General features: G+C 44.0%; 1 pseudogene; it reads right to left on the bottom strand.

Moving 5' to 3' along the window:
• Positions 1–11,859, bottom strand: part of LOC123740010 (E3 ubiquitin-protein ligase arih1-like) — a 25,307-nt pseudogene extending 13,448 nt beyond the window's left edge.
• Positions 11,860–14,914: the final 3,055 nt, after the last annotated feature.

Genomic DNA, 14,914 nt, shown 5'->3' with positions numbered 1-14,914 from the left:
AAGGTCCCACAGTTGACAGTGCATGTCAGAGCAAAAACCAAGCCATGAGGTCGAAGGAATTGTCCGTAGAGCTCTGAGACAGGATTGTGTCGAGGAACAGATCTGGGGAAGGGTAGCAAAACATTTCTGCAGCATTGAAGGTCCCCAAGAACACAGTGGCCTCCATCGTTCTTAAATGGAAGAAGTTTGGAACCACCAAGACTCTTCCTAGAGCTGGCCGTCCGGCCAAACTGAGCAATCGGGGGAGAAGGACCTTGGTCAGGGAGGTGACCAAGAACCCGATGGTCACTCTGACAGAGCTCCAGAGTTCCTCTGTGGAGATGGGAGAACCTTCCAGAAGGACATCCATCTCTGCAGCACTCCACCAATCAGGCCTTTATGGTAGAGTGGCCAGACGGAAGCCACTCCTCAGTAAAAGGCACATGACAGCCCGCTTGGAGTTCGCCAAAAAGGCCCCCAATGACTCTCAGACCATGAAAAACAAGATTCGACTTATGTAACCAATTTTAGAATAAAGCTGTAACGTTACAAAATGTGGGGGAAAAAGAATTGAAGGGGTCTGAATACTTTCCGAAGGCGCCGTAGCTACTACCAATATGGTGCGTTATAATGCTGCAGAAATGGGTTGATTCTGCCTCGCTAACGGAGGAGAACAAACATCTAGGTTGTTAGGTAAAATGGCTACGTGAAATGTTGTATGGTGTTGAGGCCTGCTGTAACCTGACTGGTAACATTTAGTCAACAGCGTACTGTAGTGAGACTACGGCCGTAGAGAGACCAGAGGGGGAGACTACGGCCGTAGAGAGACCAGAGGGTGAGACTACGGCCGTAGAGAGACCAGAGGGGGAGACTACGGCCGTAGAGAGATGGGGGTGAGATCAGAGGGTGAGACTACGGCCGTAGAGAGATCGGGGTGAGACCAGAGGGCGAGACTACGGCCGTAGAGAGAGATCGGTGTGAGACCAGAGGGGGAGACTACGGCCGTAGAGAGACCAGAGGGGGAGACTACGGCCGTAGAGAGATGGGGGTGAGATCAGAGGGTGAGACTACGGCCGTAGAGAGATCGGGGTGAGATCAGAGGGCGAGACTACGGCCGTAGAGAGAGAGATCGGGGTGAGACCAGAGGGCGAGACTACGGCCGTAGAGAGACCAGAGGGGGAGACTACGGCCGTAGAGAGACCAGAGGGGGAGACTACGGCCGTAGAGAGACCAGAGGGCGAGACTACGGCCGTAGAGAGACCAGAGGGCGAGACTACGGCCGTAGAGAGACCAGAGGGCGAGACTACGGCCGTAGAGAGACCAGAGGGCGAGACTACGGCCGTAGAGAGACCAGAGGGGGAGACTACGGCCGTAGAGAGACCAGAGGGGGAGACTACGGCCGTAGAGAGACCAGAGGGGGAGACTACGGCCGTAAATTAGCTTTAGAGTTGCCTTCTGGGTCAAGACAGGAAGCTACAGATTAACAATCATGTCCTCAATACAGTCTACAGACATTAAGTTTCCTTATTGATGTCACCTGTTAAATCCACTTCAAATCAGTGTAGATGAAGGGGAGGAAACGGGTTAAAGAAGGATTTTTAATCCTCGATACAATTGAGACATGGATTGTGTATGTCTGCCATTCAGAGGGTGAATGTGGCAAGACAGAAGATTGAAGTGTCCTTGAACGGGGGGGGGGGGGGATGGTAGTAGGTGCCAAACGCACCGGTTTGTTTCAAGAACTGCAACGCTGCTGGGTTTTTCACACTCAACAGGTTCCCGTGTTTACTACTCAATATTAGGAGGGTGTTCCGAATGTTCGGTGACCTCGGACCATAACAATACTCACATGACCGTGTTGTCATCCACTAAGATGTCACAACTATGGGCAGGGCAAGAGATGGTCTGGAAACAGAAGAAGACAATGAGTTCAATAGACGGTGGAATAAACAGTTAGTGTAAATCAATCCCTTTATCCATAAGATTAAAAAAAAAAAAAATTAGGCTGCAGCAGCACCACTACCTGTCCCATCCCTTCCTCGATGATTTTGGTTGTCAGGTAATCTCCCCAGCACTGCATACAGAACTTGTGTCCACACTCGAGGCCAGTGAAATACTGTGGGGAAAACAACGTAAACAATATTTTAGGATTTCAGACACCACCACCACCGAAACAGCCGAGTCTCAGGTCTCCGACCGGAGGGAAATCCTTCCAGAGCACAATGTTTGTCACAGCTTCATCTGCATCCAATACGGATCCGTAGTCCGTAGTCTGCAGTATAGGGTACGACGAAGACCCAGATCCAGTGAGTCCCCTACAGGACCCTGGGAAAACATTTGGTCGCCACGGATACCACTGGACAGACGTGACTTTCGAAACAACATTTAATCTCTTGGGTGTGTTTTTCACAATGTGTATCATCTGCCTAAAGAGATGTTGTTTCCTGGATAGACCGCTGTCATGTTTCCTGTCAGATCTGCCACAGCGCATTGCCTAGCAACAAACAAAAAAAACAACACAGTGGAATGTCATTGAATAGCTCATTTCTTTCTCTCTGAGTATTATTCTCTACCTTTTTACCTCTAGGCAAGTTAAGAACAAATTCTTATTTACAACGACGGCCTAGGAACAGTGGGTTTAACTGCCTTGTTCAGGGGGGGGCAGAACGACAGGTTTTGTACCTTGTCAGCTCGGGGGATTCGATCTAGCAACCTTTCGGGTTACCAGTCCAACGCTCTAACCACTAGGGTACCCTGCCGCCCCAGGTATGAGGGACAGTCACTTAACCTCAGAACACAGAGCTGGTGTCACTGATTCCTTACGGACTTTGTATTTTGTGAACCAGGGCTCCCTGGGAAGAGGCATCGGTCTCACAGAGACTACCCTGAAATCAATTAGGGTTAAAAAACAAACAGTGAAATAACTAAATAAAATCCACTGTGTAATGGACTTACAGCTGACCCCCTGAGCCCGCAATACATCAACACAGACTAACGTCACATGATGCAGCTGACCCCCTGACCCCGCAATACATCAACACAGACTAACGTCACATGATGCAGCTGACCCCCTGACCCCGCAATACATCAACACAGACTAACGTCACATGATGCAGCTGACCCCTTGACCCCACAATACATCAACACAGACTAACATCACATGATGCAGCTGACCCCCTGACCCCGCAATACATCAATCTGATACGGTAATATAATATAATATATGAGTTTAGATAGTAGATCTGATACGGTAATATAATATAATATATGAGTTTAGATAGTAGATCTGATACGGTAATATAATATAATATATGAGTTTAGATAGTAGATCTGACACGGTAATATAATATAATATAATATATGAGTTTAGATAGTAGATCTGATACGGTAATATAATATAATATAATATATGAAGAGGACTGACTGAGTTGGGGTAGTTTAGATAGTAGATCTGATACGGTAATATAATATAATATATGAAGAGGACTGACTGAGTTGGGGTAGTTTAGATAGCAGATCTGACACGGTAATATAATATAATATATGAAGAGGACTGACTGAGTTGGGGTAGTTTAGATAGCAGATCTGACACGGTAATATAATATAATATATGAAGGGGACTGACTGAGTTGGGGTAGTTTAGATAGCAGATCTGACACGGTAATATAATATAATATATGAAGAGGACTGACTGAGTTGGGGTAGTTTAGATAGCAGATCTGACACGGCAGGTCCTGAGCAGCAGATCTGGTGCTCATCAGTCTTGTTCTTGACTTCTTGCAGGGGTTGATGACATGGCACTCGGAGAACAACTTATCCACGTTGCCGTCGAAATACCTGCAGAGAGAAGAGGAGAAGAGAGGAAGAGAGGAAGAGAAGAAGAGAAGAGAAGAGAGGAAGAGAAGAAGAGAAGAGAAGAGAGGAAGAGAAGAGAGGAAGAGAAGAGAGGAAGAGAAGAGAGGAGAAGAGAGAGAGAATTGGCGAGGGCACTAGAACAGTCTGCAGCACTCGGCCTCACCCTCGGTCACCCAACCAAGGAGGGCCTACAGCAGCACCTAGATCTTCTGCACAGATTCTGTCAGACCTGGGCCTCGACAGACCTGGGCCCCGACAGACCTGGGCCCCGACAGACCTGGGCCCCGACAGTAAATCTCAGTAAGACAAAAATAATGGTGTTCCAAAAAAGGTCCAGTTGCCAGGACAACGAATCCAAATTCCATCTAGACGTCGTTGCCCTGGAGCACACAACAGACTGTACATACCTCGACCTAAACATCAGCACCACAGGTAACTTCCACAGAGCTGTGAACGATCTGAGAGACAAGAAGGGCTTTCTACGCCATCAAAAGGAACATAAAATTCAACATACCAATTAGGATCTGGCTAAAAATACTTGAATCAGTTATAGAACCCATTGCCCTTTACGGTTGGGAGGTCTGGGGTCCGCTCACCAACCAAGATTCACAAAATGGGACAAACACCATATTGAGACTCTGCATGCAGAATTCTGCAAAAATATCCTCAGTGGACAATGTAAAACACCAAATAATGAATGCAGAGCAGAATTATGCCGATACCAGCTAATTATCAAAATCCAGAAAAGAGCCGTTAAATTCTACAACCACCTAAAAGGAAGTGATTCCCAAACCTTCCATAACAAAGCCATCACCTACAGAGAGATGAACCTGGAGAAGAGTCCCCTAAGCAAGCTGGTCCTGGAGCTCTGTTCACAAACACAAACAGACCCCACAGAGCCCCAGGACAGCAACACAATTAGACCCAACCAAATCATGAGAAAACAAAAAGATAATTACTTGACACATTCCAAAGAATTTACCAAAAAATAGAGCAAACTAGAATGCTATTTGGCCCTAAACAGAGAGGACACAGTGGCAGAATACCTGACCACTGTGACTGACCCAAATTTAAGGAAAGCTTTGACTATGTACAGACTCAGTGAGCATAGCCTTGCTATTGAGAAAGGCCGCCGTAGGCAGACCTGGCTCTCAAGAGAAGACAGGCTATGTGCAACACTGCCCACAAAATGAGGTGGAAACTGAGCTGCACTTCCTAACCTCCTGACAAATGTATGACCATATTAGAGACACATATTTCCCTCAGATTACACAGATCCACAAAGAATTAGAAAACAAACCCAATTTTGATAAACTCCCATATCTATTGGGTGAAATGCCACAGTGTTTCATCACAGCAGCAAGATTTGTGACCTGTTACCACAAGAAAAGGTCAACCAGTGAAGAACAAACACCATTGTACACTGCTTTGACCTTTTCCACATTGTTATGTAACAGCCTCATTTTAAAAATGGATAAAATGTTTTATACATTTGCAAACAGAAAAAAATAATAATTTAAAAACTGTTTTTTGCTTTGTCATTATGGGATGTTGTGTGTAGATTGATGAGAGGGGGGGGGGAAATAATTGAATCCATTTTAGAATAAGGCTGTAACGTAACAATGTGGAAAAAGTCAAGAGGTCTGAATACTTTCCCAATACACTGTAAATACAACACATATTTATGTTAATTCATTTTCCTTTAACTATTTGTACATCGTTACAACACTGTAAATAGCATTATATATATATATATATAACTTTAGAACCTTCGTGAGTAATGTTTACTGTTCATTTTTATTGTTTATTTCACTTTTATTTATTATCTACTTCATTTGCTTTGGCAACGTTAACATACATGTTTCCCATGTCAATAAAACCCTTTGAACTGGACGGACGGACACAGCGTAACGTTGTGTTTGGCAATACGGATCGACACGTCATGCCAATAAAAATCGAATTCAAGGAGAGCGAGAGAGACAGAAACAAGCTTTTGACAAAACACGTCATCACAGCGTCTTTGAACTTTGAAACCAGAATGAAACAAGATCGTAAAACCGGAGAAATAAATCCCATACACACTGTTAACACACACACACACACACACACACACACACACACACACACACACACACACACACACACACACACACACACACAACAGGACAAATACACACACACACACACACTACACACACACACACACACACACACAGGACAAATACACACACACACACACACACACTACACACACACACACACAGAGACACACACACAGAGACACACACTACACACACTACACACACACAGAGACACACACACACACACACACACACTACACACAGACACACACACACACACAGGACAAATACACACACACACACACACACTACACACACACGACAAATACACACACACACACACTACACACACACACACTACACACACACACACAGAGACACACACTACACACTACACACACACAGAGACACACACACACACACAGAGACACACACACACAGAGACACACACACACAGAGACACACACACACAGAGACACACACACACAGAGACACACACACACAGAGACACACACACACAGAGACACACACACACACACACACACACACACACACAGAGACACACACACACACCTTTCCATGAGCTTCTCTCTGTCCCAGTTAAAGTGACTCAGAAGGATTCTGGTGATTGTTGCCGGATTCTAAGAAAAGGACACAGAGAGAGAAATAGTTTGGTTATTTATACACCCAACAAGTTACCACTGTATACAGTCCAACATAAGGCATGGAAAACAGTCACTAATGGTTATTTATACACCCAACAAGTTACCACTGTATACAGTCCAACATAAGGCATGGAAAACAGTCACTAATGGTTTGACTGTTGGTATTATGATAATGCTGTTAAGAGGCTAAGAGATACAACATTTTAAAAAAATTATAAAAAAATGGGAGCTGTAGCCTAGGACAGGTTTATAATGTTGTTTTTGTCACTATTAAAAAAAAAAAAAAAAAACATTATAACATAGAAGATAATGTGTGAGTGCCAGTCAAACCTCATCACTGATCATAACTACGGCATTGTGTTTTAATAGCAAGAGATTATCCTGGATTTTAAGAGTTATCCAGAAACCAGAAAACTGGACCTATTCCCCCATCAGGAGACTGAAAAGATTTGGTATGGGTCATCAGATTCTCAAAAAGGTTCTACAGCTGCACCATCGAGAGCATCCTGACTGGTTGCATCACCGCCTGGTATGGCAACTGCTCGGCCTCCGACCGCAAGGTACTACAGAGGCTAGTGCAAACGGCCCAGTACATCACTGGGGCTAAGCTGCCTGCCATTCAGGACCTCTATACCAGGCGGTGTCAGAGGAAGGTCCTAATAATTGTCAAAGACTCCAGTCACCCTAGTCACAGACTGTTCTCTCTGCTACCGCACGGCAAGCGGTACTGCAGCGCCAAGTCTAGGTCCAAGAGGCTTCTTAACAGCTTCTACCCCTGAAGCCATAAGACTCCAGAACAGCTAATCAAAGGGCTACCCAGACCCATCTTTTACCCTGCTGCTACTCTCTGTTGATCATCTATGCATAGTCACTTTAACTCTACCTACATGTACATACTACCTCAATTAACCAGTGCCCCCACACATTGGCTCTGTACCGGTACCCCCTGTATATAGCCTCCACATTGACTCTGTACCGGTACCCCCTGTATATAGCCTCCACATTGACTCTGTTCCGGTACCCCCTGTATATAGCCTCCACATTGACTCTGTACTGGTACCCCCTGTATATAGCCTCCACATTGACTCTGTACCGGTACCCCTATATATTGCATTACTTTTGACTAGAGCCCTATGGCACCCTATATAGTGCACTACATTTGACCAGAGCCCTATGGCACCCTATTCCATATATAGTGCACTACTTTTGACCAGAGCCACTGTAAAGAGAATTAAGTCTCATTTGGGACACAACCACTGTCATGCTGTCTCAACAATGGTGTCTCAACCAAAACCACATTCATAAAAATTAAAAATAAATTTTTTTTTTTATTTTTTTTTTATGTAAATCAGCAGCCAGTTTCTGATGTGGTGGTTTTTTGCATTTCAGATAAAGTCAAGAGAAGACAAGAGGTTTGATTGTAGTGTAATACCCTGGTGAATAAGGAAGTTAGCTTCTATCGTGTCACGGTGTTAGATCATCCACTGGTTGGCTAACTCTGGATCATTGCTTGCTCTACAGGCTATGTGTTTGGAAACATCTCATATAGTGTGGGGAACCCCGCTTGTGCTTGTGAAATCAAATTTGATTTGTCACATGCGTCGTAAAACAGCAGGTGTAGAGACTAAACAGTGAAATGCAGAGAGAAAGAGAGAGAGAGAACAATAGACAATAACAAGGAATAAATACACAATGAGTAATGATAACTTGGCTATATACTCAACAGTACACAGGATACCAGTACAGAGTCGATGTGCAGGGGTATGAGGTAATTGTGGTAGACGTATATACAGTGCATTTGGGAAAAGTATTCAGACCCCTTCACTTTTTGCAAATTTTGCTATGTTACTGCATTGTTCTAAAAAATTATTACAATTATTTATTTTCCACACCAATAATTGTATATTTTTTTTTAGAATAAGGCAGTAACGTAACAAAATGTGGAAAAAAGTGAAGGGGTCTGAATACTTTCCCAAATGCACTGTATGAACACAATACCCCCATAAAGACAAAAGCGAAAACAGGTTTTTAGAATTTTTTGCAAATGTATTAGAAAATAAAAACAGAATGACCTTATTTACATAAGTATTCAGACCCTTTGCTATGAAACTCAGAATTCTACAAATTTACTTTTAACAAGGCACACCTGTTAAATGAAATGCATTCCAGGTGACTACCTCGTGGAAGCTGGTTGAGAGAATGCTAAGAGTGTGCAAAGCTGTCATCAAGGCAAAGGGTGGCTACTTTAAAGAATCTCAAATATATTTTGATTTGTTTAACACTTTGGTTACTTCAAAATGTCTTCACTATTATTCTACAATGTAGAAAATAGTAAAAATAAAGAAAAACCCTTGAATGAGTACGTGTCCAAATGTTTGACTAGTATTGTATATCTACCTTGTACCCCTGCACATGGACTCGGTACTGGTACCAAAGCCAAGTTATCGTTAGTCATTGTGTGTTTATTATTAAGTGTTTCACTTTTCTATTGTCTTTCTCTCTCGCGTTGTTGGGAAGGCCCCGTAACTAAACATTTCACTGTTAGTCAACACCCGTTGTTTAGCAAGCATGTGACAAAATAACATTTGATTTGAGACTAGACCTACATACTGTACAGCTGAGTTCCTCCTCTAGGATTCATGCACAAGGCTTAGCTTAGAATTCACCTCCAACGTTGACAATTTAAAGATATTAAATTGTCAAAAATTCGATTTAAATTCTTAGCTACACCAGGCTGTGCCGATACATACAGAACACTTAGTTCTACCAATTCAAAGCTCTAGTTAGGGTGTCCGACTGTTAATCCCCGGACTATCTCTTTAGACCAGAGGGACTGGAAAATGGTGGAAACTGTGTTGTTGTTATTACTCAGGCTGTGATGAAACTGACTAGGGGCAGTGGGGGCACGGCCAGCTGAACACATCCCAATGGGGGGGCAGTGGGGGCACGGCCAGCTGAACACATCCCAATGGGGGCAGTGGGGGCACGGCCAGCTGAACACATCCCAATGGGGGGCAGTGGGGGCACGGCCAGCTGAACACATCCCAATGGGGGCAGTGGGGGCACGGCCAGCTGAACACATCCCAATGGGGGGCAGTGGGGGCACGGCCAGCTGAGCACATCCCAATGGGGGGCAGTGGGGGCACGGCCAGCTGAACACATCCCAATGGGGGGGCAGTGGGGGCACGGCCAGCTGAGCACATCCCAATGGGGGCAGTGGGGGCACGGCCAGCTGAACACATCCCAATGGGGGGCAGTGGGGGCACGGCCAGCTGAACACATCCCAATGGGGGGCAGTGGGGCACGGCCAGCTGAACACATCCCAATGGGGGGCAGTGGGGCACGGCCAGCTGAACACATCCCAATGGGGGCAGTGGGGGCACGGCCAGCTGAACACATCCCAATGGGGGGCAGTGGGGGCACGGCCAGCTGAACACATCCCAATGGGGGCAGTGGGGGCACGGCCAGCTGAACACATCCCAATGGGGGCAGTGGGGGCACGGCCAGCTGAACACATCCCAATGGGGGCAGTGGGGGCACGGCCAGCTGAACACATCCCAATGGGGGGCAGTGGGGGCACGGCCAGCTGAACACATCCCAATGGGGGGCAGTGGGGGCACGGCCTAGCTGAACATATCCCAATGGAGGGCAGTGGGGCACGGCCAGCTGAACACATCCCAATGGGGGGCAGTGGGTGCACGGCCAGCTGAGCACATCCCAATGGGCAGTTTTATGAAATGATAGTAATGCTGAGGGGGGGGAATAGGCTACCCTGGCAGATAGTTTGATCACAGATGGGCTGTTTGGGAGGCACATAACTAGCTAGCTAACGTTTACAGCAATGTGTCATGATTAATTGATGTACTAGCTAACGTTAACTAGTACGGACATTTGAAAGAGACATCTAGCTAATCACCTAGCCTAGTTAACATCTAGCTAATCACCTAGCCTAGTTAACATCTAGCTAATCACCTAGCCTAGTTAACATCTAGCTAATCACCTAGCCTAGTTAACATCTAGCTAATCACCTAGCCAACATCTAGCTAATCACCTAGCCAACATCTAGCTAATCACCTAGCCAACATCTAGCTAATCACCTAGCCTAGTTAACATCTAGCTAATCACCTAGCCTAGTTAACATCTAGCTAATCACCTAGCCTAGTTAACGTTAGCTAATCACCTAGCCTAGTTAACGTTAGCTAATCACCTAGCCTAGTTAACGTTAGCTAATCACCTAGCCTAGTTAACGTTAGCTAATCAACTTGAACTTACCTAGCTAACGTTAATTAACTTCCGGGTGCGAGTTAGCTTAGCTAGCTACCTGACTTAGCTACCTGACTTAGCTACCTACAAGCCAGATAGGCGAAACAACTTTAGTCGATAACATGCAACAACAAAAAAAACAACAAAAAAACGCTAGGAAAAACACATTTGTCTTCAGTTAGCTTTACTAGTTATCTAAAATGATTCGTAGGATTTGGCTAGCTAACAGCGGCGTAGTGGCCTGTCAACTTCCCACCGTCCCCGGTGTTTCCTGCCCCGGACAACGCCTCACCTGGATGACCTCGTTGACCTCTCGGATACACTCCACCATATGCTGAAGTATCTGCTCGGCAGTCAACACTTCGAAACGGTAGTCCTCTTCCTCTTGTCCGGTCCCATGACCGCTACCCCCTAAGGTATCTAAACCTTCGTCCCGTTCCCCTCCAGCCTCGGCGGGATCGACCAGTTCCACCTCGTCGTCTCCTAGCTCCAGGGTGTCGTCGTCGTCGTCTCCCCGGTTCCTCTGCGCCGCTATCTTCGCTACATTCGTCCTCGTCGAAATCATAGTTATATCCTTCGTCTGAGTCCATTATTATCGGTTGTTGATATCGAGATGTGTTGACAAGTCGATGTTTTTTTTGGGGTTGGAATATGGGTAGGTTGTTGTTTTTTTGTTTGTTGTTATGGAATGTGTATAAAAAAACCCAACCCAACCAACAAAATAAAACCGGTCGGTAAAAAATAATGTTTCCAGTTGTAGCGAAAATAACAACAAATGTCGCCGCTAGATGAACCACACAAAGAGACGCGGCGTCATGACGCGCGTCAGTGGATGACTAGGGAGGAAAAAACGGATCAAAACACGGTCGTGGTTAGAAGGGATACAACTTTTTTTTTATGGTCAAATTAACGTAAAAAAAAGAAGATTATTTTGCTTTTTTTTTTTTGTTTGTTTAGCTAAACCCTAACTCTTTTTGTTTCTCTCTTCCTAACCTTAACCTAATTCTCCTAACCTTAACCTAATTCTCCTAACCTTAACCTAATTCTCCTAACCTGCTGCGTAAGTTCTCCAAAACACTGCTACGAAACGTAAAATACTCTAATGGTGATCCATAATGAATTACAAAATCCATTCATTTAATATAAATACAAATCGGACGTTAATTTGACAAAAGTTGGATCCCTTCTAGCTATGAGCTAAAACATATGCTTACAATGTTTTGTAATTTATTATCCGTGTTTTAAATTAAGTCAATTAAAATAATATTTCGGGGTATATTGAGTGCAGCGCAATGTTTATTTATTTATTTATTTATTTGTAGGTCACTACGGAAGTTGTAGAGCGCAGTTACATTTTGCTTAAAAGCGTTTTAAAACTCCGTGGTTAAACTAGTAAGAAATAGATGTAATTGTTGTAAAAAATAACAAAAAAACAGAATGTGATTCATTTACTATCATCCTAAATAAAAATATAGAATTATTTTTGTCACACTTATTTTATATTATGCCAATTTCCCCAATGTGGACAGTTTGTGGTACTGCATTTTCACCGCAGAATTACACGTCCTTTTTTTGCTTCAGATAGTTGACGTTCATATAAAAGTTTACAGTCATCCCGAATGCAGTAAATCGATTGATTTAAACAGATTCATATATTTGTCTTGGTACTATAGGCACCTGTCCGTCTCAGGACTTAAAACGTCTCTGCATAAAAGTCGATGATGGCAAACAAATACACGGGTTTGACAGTCATGCTATCACTAAAATGAAAGCCAACCTCTGTCATTATGTAGAAATACCTGGTGAGGTGATGATTCGTTTTAAGTTAAATAAAATTTTAAAAATCAGCCACTCAGAATCTCCATCCGACATTCTACAATTTAGATACCTGTCTTCAACAAATTGTCTTGTAACCAGTGATTTGTTAAATAGTGTTTGTTTAAACAGTGCATACACACCAAACGTTTGTCCCCTGTGCTATTGATTTTAACATGTTATACCTGGACGTGATTAACACATTTTATTTTTGTTACACTTAGCGCCAGATGCTATTTTTTTCTGGGTGGGTGGTTTTGGGGGAGAGCAGTGTGTTTTTCTTTCCTGGATTACATTCACTCTTTTGCAGGTTTTATTATACAATTTCTTCCATATAGTCACATGTCCTCATCTGCTTGCATGCTCCTATCCCTATCAATGTGTTTTGGTATTTCCCTTATGCACAGTTTTTTTCAGTGTGCTAACTTTTTACTTTATACCACAGGTCAGTACCAGTGTAACGGACTCTCCACCATTCATAGTGACAATGGTGGATCGGTTGTCCAGATCTGCAATAGGCTAACTAGCAATCATACCACACGTAAAAAAAAAACGTTAAAAGCTGCATACATTTTCTATATGAATCGACAAGAACAAATAGGAATAGCTGATATGCAGTGGAGAGGCATCATGAAAGAACATTGAAGACATGAGACACAGCTAAAACTGTTTCTACCCGCTGTTTATTATCTATGCATAGTCACTTCACCCCTACCTACATGTACACATTACCTCAACTAACCTGTACCCCAACACACCGACTCGGTACCGGTACCCCCTGTATATAGCCTCCACATTGACTCTGTACCGGTACCCCCTGTATATAGCCTCCACATTGACTCTGTACCGGTACCCCCTGTATATAGCCTCCACATTGACTCTTTACCGGTACCCCCTGTATATAGCCTCCACATTGACTCTGTACCGGTACCCCCTGTATATAGCCTCCACATTGACTCTGTACCGGTACCCCCTGTATATAGCCTCCACATTGACTCTGTACCGGTACCCCCTGTATATAGCCTCCACATTGACTCTGTACCGGTACCCCCTGTATATAGCCTCCACATTGACTCTGTACCGGTACCCCCTGTATATAGCCTCCACATTGAGTCTGTACCGGTACCCCCTGTATATAGCCTCCACATTGACTCTGTACCGGTACCCCCTGTATATAGCCTCCACATTGACTCTGTACCGGTACCCCCCTGTATATAGCCTCGTTATTTTATTATGTTACTTTTTATAATTTTTTTACTTTTGTTTATTTGGTAAATATTTTGTTAACCAACAATGCCGTTTAAGAAGAGTTAAGGGCTTGTGAAGTAAGCATTTCACAGTAAGGTCTACACTTGTTGTATTCGGCATGCATGTGACAAAAAAAGTTAGATTTAATTTGAAACATCTCCCCTATTGATCTTGTTTAGGGACAATACAATTATTCCACTGAATGTGCTGTCTGTTGCAGATCATCATTGTCCCAAGTCGTCCTATAATAATGTATCCTCTCATATTCTCCCAGCAGGCCCAGTTATTCAGGAAAGTTTAACACATGCTCTGACTCTCCAAGCAGAGTGACTATTCCTCAAGCATCTAGAAAACGCTAAAATTAAATATTTATCGTTTAACTTTTAAAATGTATTACCTTTTTATGTGTGGCATAAACACAACCAGTCACAATGTTTTTATCTGATTAGGCTCCTTCAACAGTCTCCTGTAGATGTTCATCCAAAATACACTACATACAAAAGTATGTGGACACCCCTTCAAATTAGGGTTTATAAAATCAAGCACACAGCCATAGACCAAAATTGGCAGAAGAATGGCCTTACTGAAGAGCTCAGTGACTTTCAACGTGGCACCGTCATAGGATGCCACTTCACAAACCGAGCCTCCAGTATTTATGCTGCAGTAGTTTATGTGTCGGGGGGGCTAGGGTCAGTCTGTTACATCTGGAGTATTTTTCTTGTCTTATCCGGTGTCCTGTGTGAATTTAAGTATGCTCTCTCTAATTCTCTCTTTCTCTCTTTCTTTCTCTCTCTCCGAGGACCTGAGCCCTATGACCATGCCTCAGGACTACCTGACATGATGACTCCCAGCTGCCCCCAGTCCACCTGGTTGTGCTGCTGCTCCAGTTTCAACTGTTCTGCCTGCGGCTATGGAACCCTGACCTGTTCACTGGACGTGCTACATGTCCCAGACCTGCTGTTTTCAACTCTCTAGAGACAGCAGGAGCGGAAGAGATACTCTCAATGA

The sequence above is a fragment of the Salmo salar genome, unplaced genomic scaffold (genome assembly GCF_905237065.1).
Source record: "Salmo salar unplaced genomic scaffold, Ssal_v3.1, whole genome shotgun sequence".
Classification (NCBI taxonomy): Eukaryota; Metazoa; Chordata; class Actinopteri; order Salmoniformes; family Salmonidae; genus Salmo; species Salmo salar.
Note: the sequence above shows the minus strand (reverse complement) of the source record. Positions and strands in the feature narration are given on the sequence as shown.